A 13,959-nucleotide genomic window follows, 5' to 3' on the forward strand; every position below is an offset into this window, starting at 1 on the left:
TTTAAAAACTCATAAAAGCAAACTTGAGCTTATACCCACTAGTATAGCTGTACTCTTTTTTTATGGTTAGTGTTCATTCTGATTAATTGGTAGCTGTTCCAGTCTGTAAAATATTTTCAGTATCAACCTCCTTAGAAATGAAACATAATTAAACACTGCAATTAAAATTTACCAGATACAGAAAGCAAAACAGTTTTTTGAGGGAGATGTTCATACTTGAATTCGTTTAAGAAACTTGACTTCATAAAGAAGAGGGGAGGAAGCAAACAGAAAAGATAGAGATGAGGCATTATCTAGAGAATTTGAGTGCAAAGCCAATATGCAAGGTATTGTACTATATATCACACCTTATTACTTCTTACTAAATCTTCACAGTAACCTTAAAAGGTGTATCTCTTTGCTCTTAATTTTACAGATTAAGAGATTAAGATTCATAGATGTTAAGATCATGGAGGTTTTGACTGCAAAAGTTAGTTTCCAAACCATAGTCTTGACCATGGAGACATGTTATTTCCTCTATTGCCTAGGAGTCAAAAGGGAGGTATTCTGAAGTCCAGTTGTATCTAAATCAGGAGAATTGATCCAAAGATGTTAGAGAGCAAGAAAGTTAAAATATCCTAACTGGATTTAACCTCGTAATTTCTCCAAAGCCATTAACTGGATATATCAGCGATATATTAAGGAGACAATGATAATCAAGTCCTTGGTGATTATGGTAAAAGCCATGAGTAAGAGTGGATAATACATTAATTTGTCTTGAGCCCAGTATTGCATCATCCTCCAGGGGAAAATAATTAATACACTTGTACTTAATAAGTAACAGAAAGTAATCACCATGAACAAAGTGTTTTAACTAACCAGAAAACTGCTGAATAAACCTAAGGTCATGGGTTTCAGTGTGATGCACTTTAAGGAAGGAGAACTTTTTAGGATATAAGAATCTTTAGCTCATCAAGGGAGGCAGAAAATATTACTGGTTATGAAATAGTATGTGTGGCCAAACAATTTAGATTGAATGTCATGTACATATCTACCTTACTAACCTATACTCTCAATTCAGTTCGGTTGCACAGTTGTGTCCAACTCTTTGTGACCCTATGGACTATAGAATGCCAGGCTTCCCTGTCCATCACCAATTCCCAGAGCTTGCTCAAACTCATGTCCATCGAGCTGGTAATGTCATCCAACCATCTCATCCTCTGTCATCCCCTGCTTCTTCTGCCTTCAATCTTTCCCAGCATCAGGGTGTTTTCTAAGGAGCCAGTTCTTCACATCAGGTGGCCAAATTATTGGAGTTTCAGCTTCATCATCAGTCCTTCCAATGAATATTCGGAACTGATTTCATTTGGGATTGACTGGTTTGATCTCCTTGCAGTCCAAGAGACTCTCAAGAGTCTTCTCCAACACCACAGTTCAAAAGCATCAATTTGTCAGTGCTCAGCTTTCGCTATAGTCCAACTCTCACATCCATACATGACTACTGGAAAAAACCATAGGTTTGACTAGATGGACCTTTGTTGGCAAAGTAATGTCTCTGCCTTTTAATATGCTTTCTCGATTTGTCATAGCTTTTCTTCCAAGGAGCAAGCATCTTTTAATTTCAAGGTGGCAGTCACCATCTGCAATGATCTTGGAGCCCAAATAAATAAAGTCTGTCACTGTTTTCATTGTTTCCCCATCTATTTGCCATGAAGTGCATCTGTTTGCCATGAAGTGCATCTATTTGCCATGAAGTGCATCTATTCACCATGAAATTATGGGAACAATGCCATGATCTTCATTTTTTGAATGTTGAGTTTGAAACCAGATTTTTCACTCTCCTCTTTCACTTTCATCAAGAGGTTCTTTAGTTCATCTTTGCTTTCTACCATAAGAGTGGTATCATCTGTGTATCTGAGGTTATTGCTATTTCTCTCAGCAATCTTGATTCTGCCTTGTGGTTTATCCAGCCTGTCATTTCTCATGATGTACACAGCATATAAATTACATAAACAGGGTGACAATATACAGCCTTGACATACTCCTTTCCCAATTTGGAATCAGTCCACTGTTTAATGACCAGTTCTAATTGTTGCTTCTTGGCCTGTATATAGGTTTCACAAGAGGCAGCTAAGGTGGTCTGGCATTTCCATCTCTTTAAGAATTTTCCAGTTTGTTGTGATCCACAGTCAAAGGCTTTAGTGTAGTCAATGAAACAGAAATAGATGTTTTTCTGGAATTCTCTTGCTTTTTCTATGATCCAATGGATGCTGGCAATTTGATCTCTGGTTTCTCTGCCTTTTCTAAATCCAGCTTGAACATCTGGGAGTTCTCATTTCATGTACTGTTGAAGCCTAGCTTGGGAGAATTTTCTGTATTACTTTTCTTGCCTGTGAAATAAGTGCAATTGTGCAGTAGTTTGAACATCCACTGGCATTGCCCTTCTTGGGGTTGGAACGAAAACTGGCCTTTTCCAGAACTGTGGCCACTACTGGTATATAGACTGCATCACTTTTACGTCATTATCTTTTAGGATTTGAAATAGCTCAGCTGGAATTTCATCATCTCCACCAGCTTTGTAGTGATTCTTACTTAGGCCCACTTGACTTCACACTCCAAGATGTCTGGAAATAGGTAAGTGATCACACCATTGTAGTTATCTATGTCATCAAGATATTTTTTGTATGCAGTTCTTCTTTGTATTCTTGCTGCCTCTTAATATCTTCTGCTTCTCTTAGGTCCATACCATTTCTGTCCTTTATTGTGCCCATATTTGCATGAAATATTCCCTTGGTATCTCTAATTTCCTTGAAGAGATCTCTAGTCTTTCCCATTCTACTGTTTTCCTCTATTTCTTTGCATTGTTCACTTAGGAAGGCTTTCTTATCTCTCCTTACTCTTCTTTGGAACTCTGCTTTCAGAAGGGAATATCTTTCCTTTTTTCCTTTGCCTTTCGCTTCTCTTCTTTTCTCAGCTATTTGTAAGGCCTCCTCAGAGTCAGAATACTGAACTCCAAAGCCATTCTCTTTTTATAATTGCAAGATGCATTTTTAAATCATCAATATAATTAGAATAGCAAGCACCCTTACTGAATACCTAGTATGTATGTATCCTACTAGTGTGTATCCATACCTACCTTAAATTTTTCATATGCACTACCTCATTAATTCTCAGAATAACAATATCAGGTATCTGAGTTTCTAATTTTACAGACATGGAAACTGAGGCTTAGAGAGGTGTAAGTGGCCTCACTGAGGTCATAGATGTAGTGTCTGACAAACCTGGGCTGTTGAACTCCAGAGTCTACTGCTCTAACCATCTCACTCTTCTGCTTCCTAAATGACAGAAAATGTTTTGCTCCTGTGGAATCAGTAAAGCCACAAGTATAATGCAGAGGCAAAATCCTTCTTTATCACAGAGAATCTCACAATCCTAAAATATTCTCTTCACCAACACATGTGCTTAAATATTTTGACAAAACACATGGGGAGTGGCTGAAGGAAGTAAAAACTTGTAGCCTGGTATAAGAAAGACTCAGAAACAGAAATCTGGAACTATTTGAAAAGCTGTCATGAAAAAGGAGCATATACTTATTCTTGCTTTTCCACAAGGAAAGATGGAGGCTGCATACAGAGAGTTAATATACAGCTAAATATAAAGAACTTTCCAATAATGATAATTATTCAGAAATAACCTGAGCATCTACATAAAGTGCTCTAATTGCCACTGGATTGGGGGCAGAAGTAAAATGAACAACCATACTACAGGTATGTTTCTGTAATCTCATAAGGGTTAGAACTAAATTAATTTTAAGATGATTTCCAGCTCTGAGATGGAATCATTTAGAATTTGACTATTTCTCTGGTGTGACTGCATCAGTTCAGTTCAGTTCAGTTCAGTGGCTCAGTCATGTCTAACTCTTTGCGACCCCATGAACTGCAGCACACCAGGCCTCCCTGTTCTTCTCCATCTCTCGGAGCTTGCCCAAACTCATATCCATTGAGTCAGTGATGTCATCCAAACATCATCTTGTGTCATCCCCTTCTCTTCCTGCTTTCAATCTTTCCCAATATCAGGGTCTTTTCCAATGAGTCAGTTCTTCCCATCAGGTGGCCAAAGTATTGGAACTTCAGCTTCAGCATCAGTCCTTCCAATGAATATTCGGAACTGATTTCATTTAGGATTGACTGGTTTGATCTCCTTGCAGTCCAAGAGACTCTCAAGAGTCTTCTCCAACACCACAGTTCAAAAGCATCAATTCATCAGTGCTCAGCTTTCGCTATAGTCCAACTCTCACATCCATATGTGACTACTGGAAAAACCGTAGGTTTGACTAGATAGACATTTGTTGGCAAAGTAATGTCTCTGCTTTTTAATATGCTGTCTCGGTTTGTCATAGCTTTTCCTCCAAGGAGCAAGCATCTTTAATTTTATGGCTGCAGTCACCATCTGCAGTGATTTTGGAGCCCAAGAAAATAAAGTCTGACTTTATAAAACAGTGACTGTATAAGAGTATGTGTTTAATTAACTTTACCATTATTGAGATTATTCCAAAGTAAATAAAATACATGCATTCCCCCTAACGAATATATTAGAACTATTATGGCAGCATTGCTTATAATAGTAAAGCAAGGTATATGTCCATTACTTGAAAATAGATTAAATAAATCTTGAAACATGTATTTAATATATGTGTGTGCTCAGTCACTCAGTCATGTCCAACTCTTTGTGACCCCATGGACTGTAGCCCACCAGTCTCCGCTGTTCATGGAATTTTCCAGGCAGGAATACTGGAGCAGGTTGCCATTTCCTACTTCAGGGGAACTTCCCAACCCTGGGTTCAAAATCATTTCTCTTGCATCTCCTGCATTGCCAAGTGGATTTTTTCCACAATGCCACCTGGGAAGTCCTAATAGAAAACTAAATAGGCATTATAAACCTATGCCCTGAGTATCTGATGATATGTGAAAAATGCTTATGATTTACTGTTAAACCTAACAGGATGCAAATTACAGATAAACATAGAAATTTTATGATCTACAATATAATGTTTCCCACGTTTATCTTTAAAGTTCTTGAAATTGTATTTTTCAATTAATTTTGTCCAAATTCATCCCAATGTTGACCATAGTGCCTGCCCCTTAACAGGTGTTCAAAAAATACTTGATAAATAAATAATGGGAAAAGAACATGACATGTTTTTAATAAAGTATTTTGGAAAAATTAGTTAATATTTTAAAAATATCAGTCTTTTTCACACATTAGACACAAAACAACATAGTTGTCATATGGGAAAAACAAAGCCAAATAAAACCATAGAAGAAAATTTCACTCATATTTTTAGGGATAATATGAAAATCTTAAAGAAAATTTATATAGCATGTCAAAAATAAGAAGGAAAACCACAAACTGGAAAAGCATTTGCAGAAAATTTGAAGAGAAAGTGGTAATTTATTAAGTGTTCATATTAAGAGGAAAATTATCAACATACCCAGATAGTTAAGCAAAGCGTACAAATGAATAATAAAAAGGTAAATATAAACAGTGGTATAGAGGAAATGGTAAATCAACTAGCAACCATAGGAATAAAAAGTTAAGCAAAGTAATGTTTTATACAAATAGCAAATAGGGCTTCCCCGGTGTCTCACTGTGAAGAACCTGCCTGCCAATACAGGAGAAACCAGTTCAATCCCTAGTCCTGGGATCACACATGCCCAGGAGCAAATAAGCCTGTGGGCCACAGCTACTGAGCCTGTGCTACTGAGCTACCGAGCCAAGGAGCTGCAACTACTGAGCCCACAGGCCACAACTCCTGAGGCCTGCACGCCCTAGAGCCCATGTCCCCAACAAGAGAAGCAGCCACAGTGAGAAGCCTGCACACCACAACCAGAAAGTAGCCTCTGCTCTCCAACCACTGAAAGCCTGTGCAGCAACAAAAACCCAGTGCAGTCAAAAGCAAAATAATACGTAAATAGAAAAGAATAAATACATTCTCTGGTTCTGAAAAATATATATTAAAAAGTGGTCTCTCCAAATACAGCAGTAGCAGAGTAATAAAATGTTTCATAAAAATAATTTTGCACATTTACTAAGAATTCTCTAATTTTATATCTTTCCATTCCACAATCTCATCTCTAGAGAGTAACCTTAAGTTATTTCCATTACAAGGAAAACAAATTAGATTGCCTGATACATAGATACCAATAGTCATTATATAAAACTCACAAAATACTAAAAACAAATTAGAATATCCAACAATATTAAAAGTAAAGGTTAGATTATTCTTAAAACATTAAAAAGAAATGTTATAAAGACTGAAAAATTCACATATAATTAATAATTTAAAATGGTAAATATTAATTAAAATTTATACATACTGGAATGAAGAAAAATTATTTGTGTGTGGTTGATAATTAACAATTATGAATGATAAAATGAGTTTAAAGAGGTAGAATGACTTATTTAGGATTTTATTAGAATTTATCTAGTATTATTTATGAAATAAAAAGATAAATTCTTGGGGAAAGTTTAACTTTTTAAAGAACTTTTGGACATATTCTGACTTAAGTCCCAATATATGCTGAGGCCACTAAATAGATGTGTTCAAGGAATATTCCAAGTAATGTGTGGCTGGATAAGGTTTTTGCCAAGTCAGAATAATTGTGTTTTCAGATTGAGCAGGAGTGGGGGACACTATCTCTGGAGAATCTTAAGTTTCTGACTCACAACCTTAGGAACTAAAGAAGTTTATAAAAATAAGTGCTAAGTTAGCTTCCAAAAGAAGGTGAGTCTCTGGAGTGTCAACCTTAAGGCAGATCATAGAAACTAGAGTTGCATCATTGATTTTTTTTTTAACATATTTGATTTCCCTCATGCCTCTTAAGAATATTCATGTACAGACAAATTATCTGATTGTGGCTGTTTTTCTCACATTTCTTTTTGGGAAAGAACAATCGTCTTTCAAATCGAATGTCTTCTGGTATTATTTTTTATTTTATTTTTTAACTAGGATGGGGAACACGGGTATTATTTTTTAAATGCACAGGAAATTCAAATCTTGAGAATTTTTTCTACTACTTAATAGAATGGAATGGTGTGAATGACAAACCTCAGTCAGAAGGTAAGATAAAAGAGAGATGTTTTTACCTAAATTATTTCAAAAAATACTATCAATAAATATAAAAACTTCTGGGTTGAGATGGTCATTACTCATGAGATTTTAAAATATGTATATACATTTATATGTATGTAAAGGAAGAAATATAAAACACAGTTATTATCTCCAATACTTGGGTAAAACTTGGTTTTTTTTTAATCACAAAATATTTCATGGAAAAGACTAGTGAGGGAAAGAAAGTTGTTTGCCATGAAAAACCCTTATAAATAAGAGGCTAGCAGCTACTATGTTTGAGTACTGAGAAGAATGGAGTTCACTAAAATCTTAAGTAAAAAGTATCTGGAGAAGGAGGACCTGGTGATTTATGCATTATTCATCCATAAACTATGCTCAAAAAGAGTTTGAAGATACATTAACTAAAGATGTTTATGGTAAAAATAGGATTAGAAACAAAAAATATATAACAGAGGTCAGAAGTAATTATGAGTGGTAGTCTGAGACCCAGAAGGCCAAAGTAAAAGAATAAATATTAAACATTTTTGAGTTCTCATTATATAATTAATCAAATTCCACTACATAGACCTTAATTCTCTATACGAAACTTGAAAAACTTGGGGGCATATTTTATTGTAATAGTGTCTTTGTTAAGTGGAAGAAAATGAATGCCTTCAGTGTTTTCAAAAGAAGCAAATATATATTTTATGTATTCATTTACCATATGGGTCCTTGATAAAAGTTAAGTACATCCTATTAAATTGTAATTTTTATTTAATAATTTATAAATAAGTAAACATTGTGACACAGTGGTAAAATGAGGGCTTGAGAATCATAAAGGTAAGGTTTTACATCATAGTTCTGATATTTACAAACTATAAGATACTGAAAATTATACTTAACCTTTGAAATCTCCAAATAATTTCTTCATTATTAAAAAATTCATTAAAATATTTGGATTATTCTGAGAGTTAAATGATAAAAATTATATGAAGTGCATAAACAGACTAGGACCTCACATGCTGTCAATTACTCATCTCTTGGTGAGATAAAATAAGAAATCTTTCCCTATGGTATATTAGTTAAGATTAAAGTTTATAAGACTATAAGTCTATAAATTGAGATCTGGGAAAATCCAATTATGTTTACAAAACATCAACTGTATTAACTGATTTTTAGAAGAACTGGAGAGAATAAAAGAATTATTTCCTCAGGTAAGATATTACATATAGATGTTATCTGTTTTTCAAAGAAAAATCTTAGTACTTTAAATGTTAGATATTCAAGTTGCCAAGTCAATGAACAAAGGGAAAAAAAATTCTTAAAAGTTAGAGGTCTTTCAAGAAAATTTGGAAAAAAAGAAAAAGAAAGAAACAAGAGAGAAAAAAGATAATTAGAGACTTTTAGAAAATTAGAATCAGATTAAAAAATCACAGACTTTCATTTATATCTGTTACAACACTAAAATGATGCCTGGATGAAGTCCCACAGCATTAAACCACAGAGTGGTTATTTCTTCTAAAAGGCCAAAATTTGGGTGAAAAGACACCTAGGATCCAGGCCACTTTGAAACATCAACAAATATGAATTACATCTTCTACTGGCAGTACTGTTCTAGGCACCAATGACCTGCAATATCTTCTGAGAATATACAATTAAGGCAAGAGCTCAAATTCTTTATGCCAGTTTATCTCCAATAAACAATAAATCTATTTAACGGGAAGACTTAGACAGTGGGGATTATAAATGCTTTAGGTCTACCAAAATAGAAGGTTCCCATGGATAACTGGACAAGGCACACCAGTATAACTCAGCCTCAACATGTAGTCTGTAGACACCTAAGACAATCACTGTACTATTTAAATTTTTTTTAACACTTTTGCTCTGAGTTAATCTTTCTAACATAATTGGTTACCTCCTTTGGTATTTTTCTTTTTTTATTATATTTTTCCTTTATGCATATTTTTTCAGAAGTTTGGGTAACTCAGAAAAGCAGAAAGAGTTCTCTAAGATAACCATGAGTGTTTTTGATACTTTTTCCCAGTCCTTCTATTCTGTCTAGGTTATTGAGGTTTAAATTTTAATTGTGCAAGCAATACTGTCAGTGTTTTGCTTCTATTTTCACTTAATCATTTTAAAATAACTTAAATACCACTTTTAGGTCAGAACATTTTGTGGCTCAGCAAATCAGTATTTATATATATATATATATATATATATGTATGTATGTATGTATCAAACAATTCTCTTAGGATTGGACAAGAATGAAAAACTATTTCAAAAGATAACTTCCAATAATGCCAATGTCTAGTAAAAAATGGAATTAGCCAATATAGAGATTAGGGAAAGCAATTTTATTAGAAACTATCAAAAATCTTTTAAAAATCTTCATTCCCTTGTTCCCAGATTCTGGGAATTCATTGTAAAGCCATAAAGTGAAAAGGTGAAGACATTTCAAGAACGATACAATTTAACAGAATATCTGTGGACTGCTTTTTAAAAGGTACACTAGCATTGCAAGAGTAATGAAAGTGATTTCCTCTACCTCATCCATTATCCTTCCCCTCCATCTCCATTTGAAAGCCTTAAAGCAGGTTTGTGGTATCTCTTCAAAAAGTTTGTAGGTGACATTTTTAGCAGCAATTATCTACGGGCTATTGTATAGAAAATGCACAACATAATTATCTTCTATACATAATTTCCAAATAGGATTCAGCTTTTAGCAGATGTTCCTAGAAAAGACAAGAGAGGACATCTGGCCTGATTCACAGCTTTCCTCGGGAAACTGCAATACATTCAAACTGCAGATGTCTGAAGCTTCTTCAAGGCCTCTCAGTTCAGTTCAGTCACTCAGTCGTGTCCAACTCTTTGTGACCCCATGAATCACAGCACACCAGGCCTCCCTGTCCATCACCAACTCCCGGAGTCTACCAAAACCCATGTCCATTGAGTCAGTGATGCCATCCAACCATCTCATCCTCTGTCATCCCCTTCTCCTCCTGCCCTCAATCTTTCCTAGCATCAGGGTCTTTTCAAATGAGTCAGCTCTTCCCATCAGGTGGCCAAAGTATTAGAGTTTCAGCTTCAACATAGTCTTTCCAATGAACACCAGGACTGATCTCCTTTAGGATGGACTGGTTGGATTCCCTTGCTGTCCAAGGGACTCTCAAGAGTCTTCTCCAACACCACAGTTCAAAAGCATCAATTCTTTGGTGCTCAGCTTTTTTTATAGTCCAACTCTCACATCCATATATGACTACTGGAAAAACCATAGCTTTGACTAGACAGACATTTGTGGACAAAGTAATGTCTCTGCTTTTTAATATGCTGTCTAGGTTGATCATAACTTTTCTTCCAAGGAGAAAGCGTCTTTTAATTTCATGGCTGCAGTCACCATCTGCAGTGATTTTGGAGCCCCCAAAAATAAAGTCTCACTGTTTCTGTTGTTTCCCCATCTATTTGCCATGAAGTGATGGGACCAGATGCCATGATCTTAGTCTTCTAAATGTTGAGCTTTAAGCCAACTTTTTCACTCTCCTCTTTCACTTTCATCAAGAGGCTTTTTAGTTCCTTTTCAGTTTCTGCCATAATGGTGGGATCATCTGCATATCTGAGGTTATTGATATTTCTCCCAGCTATCTTGATTCCAGCTTGTGCTTCATCCAGTCTAGCATTTCTCATGATTTATTCTGGATATAAGTTAAATAAGCAGGGTGACAATATACAGCCTTGATGTACTTCTTTTCCTATTTGGAACCAGTCTGCTGTTCCATGTCCAGTTCTAACTGTTGCCTCCTAACCTACACACAGATTTCTCAAGAGACAGATCAGGTGTTCTGGTATTCCGATCTCTTTCAGAATTTTCTACAATTTGTTGTGATCCACACAGTCAAAGGCTTTGGCATAGTCAATAAAGCAGAAATAGATGTTTTTTCTGGAACTCTCTTGCTTTTTTGATGATCCAACGGATGTTGGCAATTTGATCTCTGGTTCTTCTGCCATTTCTAAACCCAGCTTGAATATCTAGAAGTTCACGGTTCACGTACTGTTGAAGCCTGACTTGGATAATTTTGAGTATTACTTTACTAGCATTTGGTGATGAGTGCAATTGTGTGGCAGTTTGAGCATTCTTTGGTATTGCCCTTCTTTGGGACTGGAATGAAAACTGACCTTTTCCAGTCCTATGGCCACTGCTGAATTTTCCAAATTTGCTGGCATATTGAGTGCAGCAGTTTCAAGGCCCCTATCATATATTTATTCCCAGAGAAAAAGTAGGTTGATAAGTGCACCTACAGTCAATCAAACTCAAATATTTACACCAAATAAAAATATATCCTGTCAAACATACCCTTCATACTCCCTTGGAAATACATGCTTATGAAGTAGGTAACAGATTGAATTGAATGAGAGTCCTCCTTTCCACAGCAAATAGATACATAAACACTCTATTATGCTGATTGAATTGTCTCATCACTGTAAACTAGACATTTCATAGAAAGCAGCATACCCTGTTGGCAAATGACTATTACTGAGAGAAATGGTCAATCCTATATCAGAAGTACACTTACTGTTTGAAAAACCTAAGTAAAACGCATGCATTGGATCAAGATGTTACCTCTAGGGATATGTATTAAGCTAGGAAGACTGTCTCAAGGATGAAGAGGTGTTTTCAAAATTGTGCTCTTTTACTTTTTATAAAGAAGAAGGTCATCTACTAATATTTATTCTTTATATGTTTTCAAATTAAAAATCATTTTCTCCATACTCTATGGCACACAACTCAGATCTAGAGCCAGTCTCTAATTTCTGTTTTGGAAAATGTTGAGCATAACTGAAAATTCAATAAATGGAAGAGGAAAAACTTTCATATGGACAGAACTAAAAGGCAATTCTTTTGTGTGTGATTTTGTTCTTTGTATTTTTTTAATCTAAAGAAACCCAAACTTACCGCAATACACTTACTCAGAAGTCTCACCAATATATTTAGTTTTGCATTGTTTGCTCTTCAATTACAGTCACCATAGAATTGAAACACCGATGGTATGCTCCAAGTTATCAATGAGAGATGGTCTAAAAGGCCTTGCTATTCATGTGCTTCTAGACAATCAGCATCAACACCATCTGGAAACATGTTCATAAATTCAGATCTCAAATATCACTTGAGATCCACTGATTGAGAATCTTTTACAAAGATTTCCCATGTGACTCATCTGTATATTAAAGTTTTAAACACTCCACTAGATGGGTGGTTTTCTTCCTCAGTTGCACAATAGAATCATCTGGTGAGCACTATTTTAAAAGAGGCCTTATTTCCACTCCTTAGACAACTGGCATAATTTTGGGAGGGCAATAACCAGGCAGGTAAAAAAGGAGGGATGTAAATCAGAAAAGGTAGATATGAATAGCAATTTATTACTTATTGTGTATAAATGTGTTAAAATATTTTAAAAATATATTCTATGAAATTTATTTTCCTCAGAGAATTATAGTGATGATTAAATAAGTAATACATGTGAGCATATTAATAAATTACACAACCCTAAACCAATGTTACTGTTAATGACTGACATGATACAAAACCAAATAAATCAATATTCTTAAGATATTAAGCATGGTATTTCCAAAATAACAATTAACATAGTATGTCTGTGGTTCAACTAAGTCTGAAATAACAAACTTTTAAAAATGCAAATAGTTCTTCCCTGTCTCAGAACCTCTCTATCACAATCTCAGGAAATAAAACACAGGAGTTTGTATTTTTAATAAACTACCAATGTAACTATTGTGTGTCTTCTACTCCATAACTTATAAGCAGGAAGAGGAATATAAAAAGCTAATTTCACAACTAAAACCAACCAGCTACTTTCCCTTCCTCCAATGATCTCTTACTTCATATGATAATACTGTATAGACTCCTTAACAATTACATCTCTTCTGTAATACTCCAGGTATGCAAAAGTAAAATGGAAAGAACCAATTCAACAGGCATTGAGTTCATTTCTTCAGGGACTTTCTGAGTACCCAAGAGCTGAAAAATTCCTTTTTGTGATACTCTTGGTGATGTACCTGGTGATCCTCTTAGTGAACAGCACTTTGATCATCCTCACTCTCCTGGATTCCCACTTTTACATCCCTATGTACTTCTTTCTCAGTAACCTTTCCTTTCTTGATATTTTGTGCACATCCTCCTTTATCCCCTCAACAATGACACACTTTCTATCAGAGGAAAAAAAAAATCTCCTTCACTGGATGTATTGTTCTGATGTCTGTCTCCTTCACCATGGCATCCACAGAGTGTGTGATCCTAGCAGTGATGGCACGTGACTGTTACATAGCCATCTGCATGCCTTTGAGATACCCTATCATCATGAGCAAGGCACTTTGTATTCAAATGGCAGCTCTCTCATGAAGATGGGGCTTTCTCAACTCATTGACACAAACAATTCTTGCAGTACACTTGCCCTTCTATGGGGAAAATGTCATCAATCATTTTGTTTATGAAATATTGGCCTTTCTCAAGCTGGCTTGCACAGATATTTCCTTGAATGAGATTACTCTAATGTTTGGCAGTGTACTGTTTTTGTTTGTTTCATTACTATTGATTTTCATCTCCTACATTTTCATCCTTTATATTGTATTAAGAACCAATTCATCTGGAGGAAGAAAAAAGGCTTTTTCCACCTGCTCAGCCCACATTACAGTGGTGACTATATTTTATGTGTCAATCCTCTTAATGTATATAAACCAAATCCAAAGACACTTCTTCGGACAAACTGATTGCCATGTTCTATGCAGTAGTCACATCCATGCTCAGTCCTATCATCTATAGCCTGAAAAATACAGACGTGCATAGTGCCATGAGAAAATAG

The 13,959-nt window shown here is 35.2% G+C and overlaps 1 pseudogene; it reads left to right on the top strand.

Moving 5' to 3' along the window:
• The first annotated feature begins 13,053 nt into the window (after positions 1-13,053).
• Positions 13,054-13,959, top strand: LOC133253109 (olfactory receptor 13C3-like; annotated as a pseudogene).

Source organism: Bos javanicus, chromosome 8 (assembly GCF_032452875.1).
Source record: "Bos javanicus breed banteng chromosome 8, ARS-OSU_banteng_1.0, whole genome shotgun sequence".
Taxonomy (NCBI): domain Eukaryota; kingdom Metazoa; phylum Chordata; class Mammalia; order Artiodactyla; family Bovidae; genus Bos; species Bos javanicus.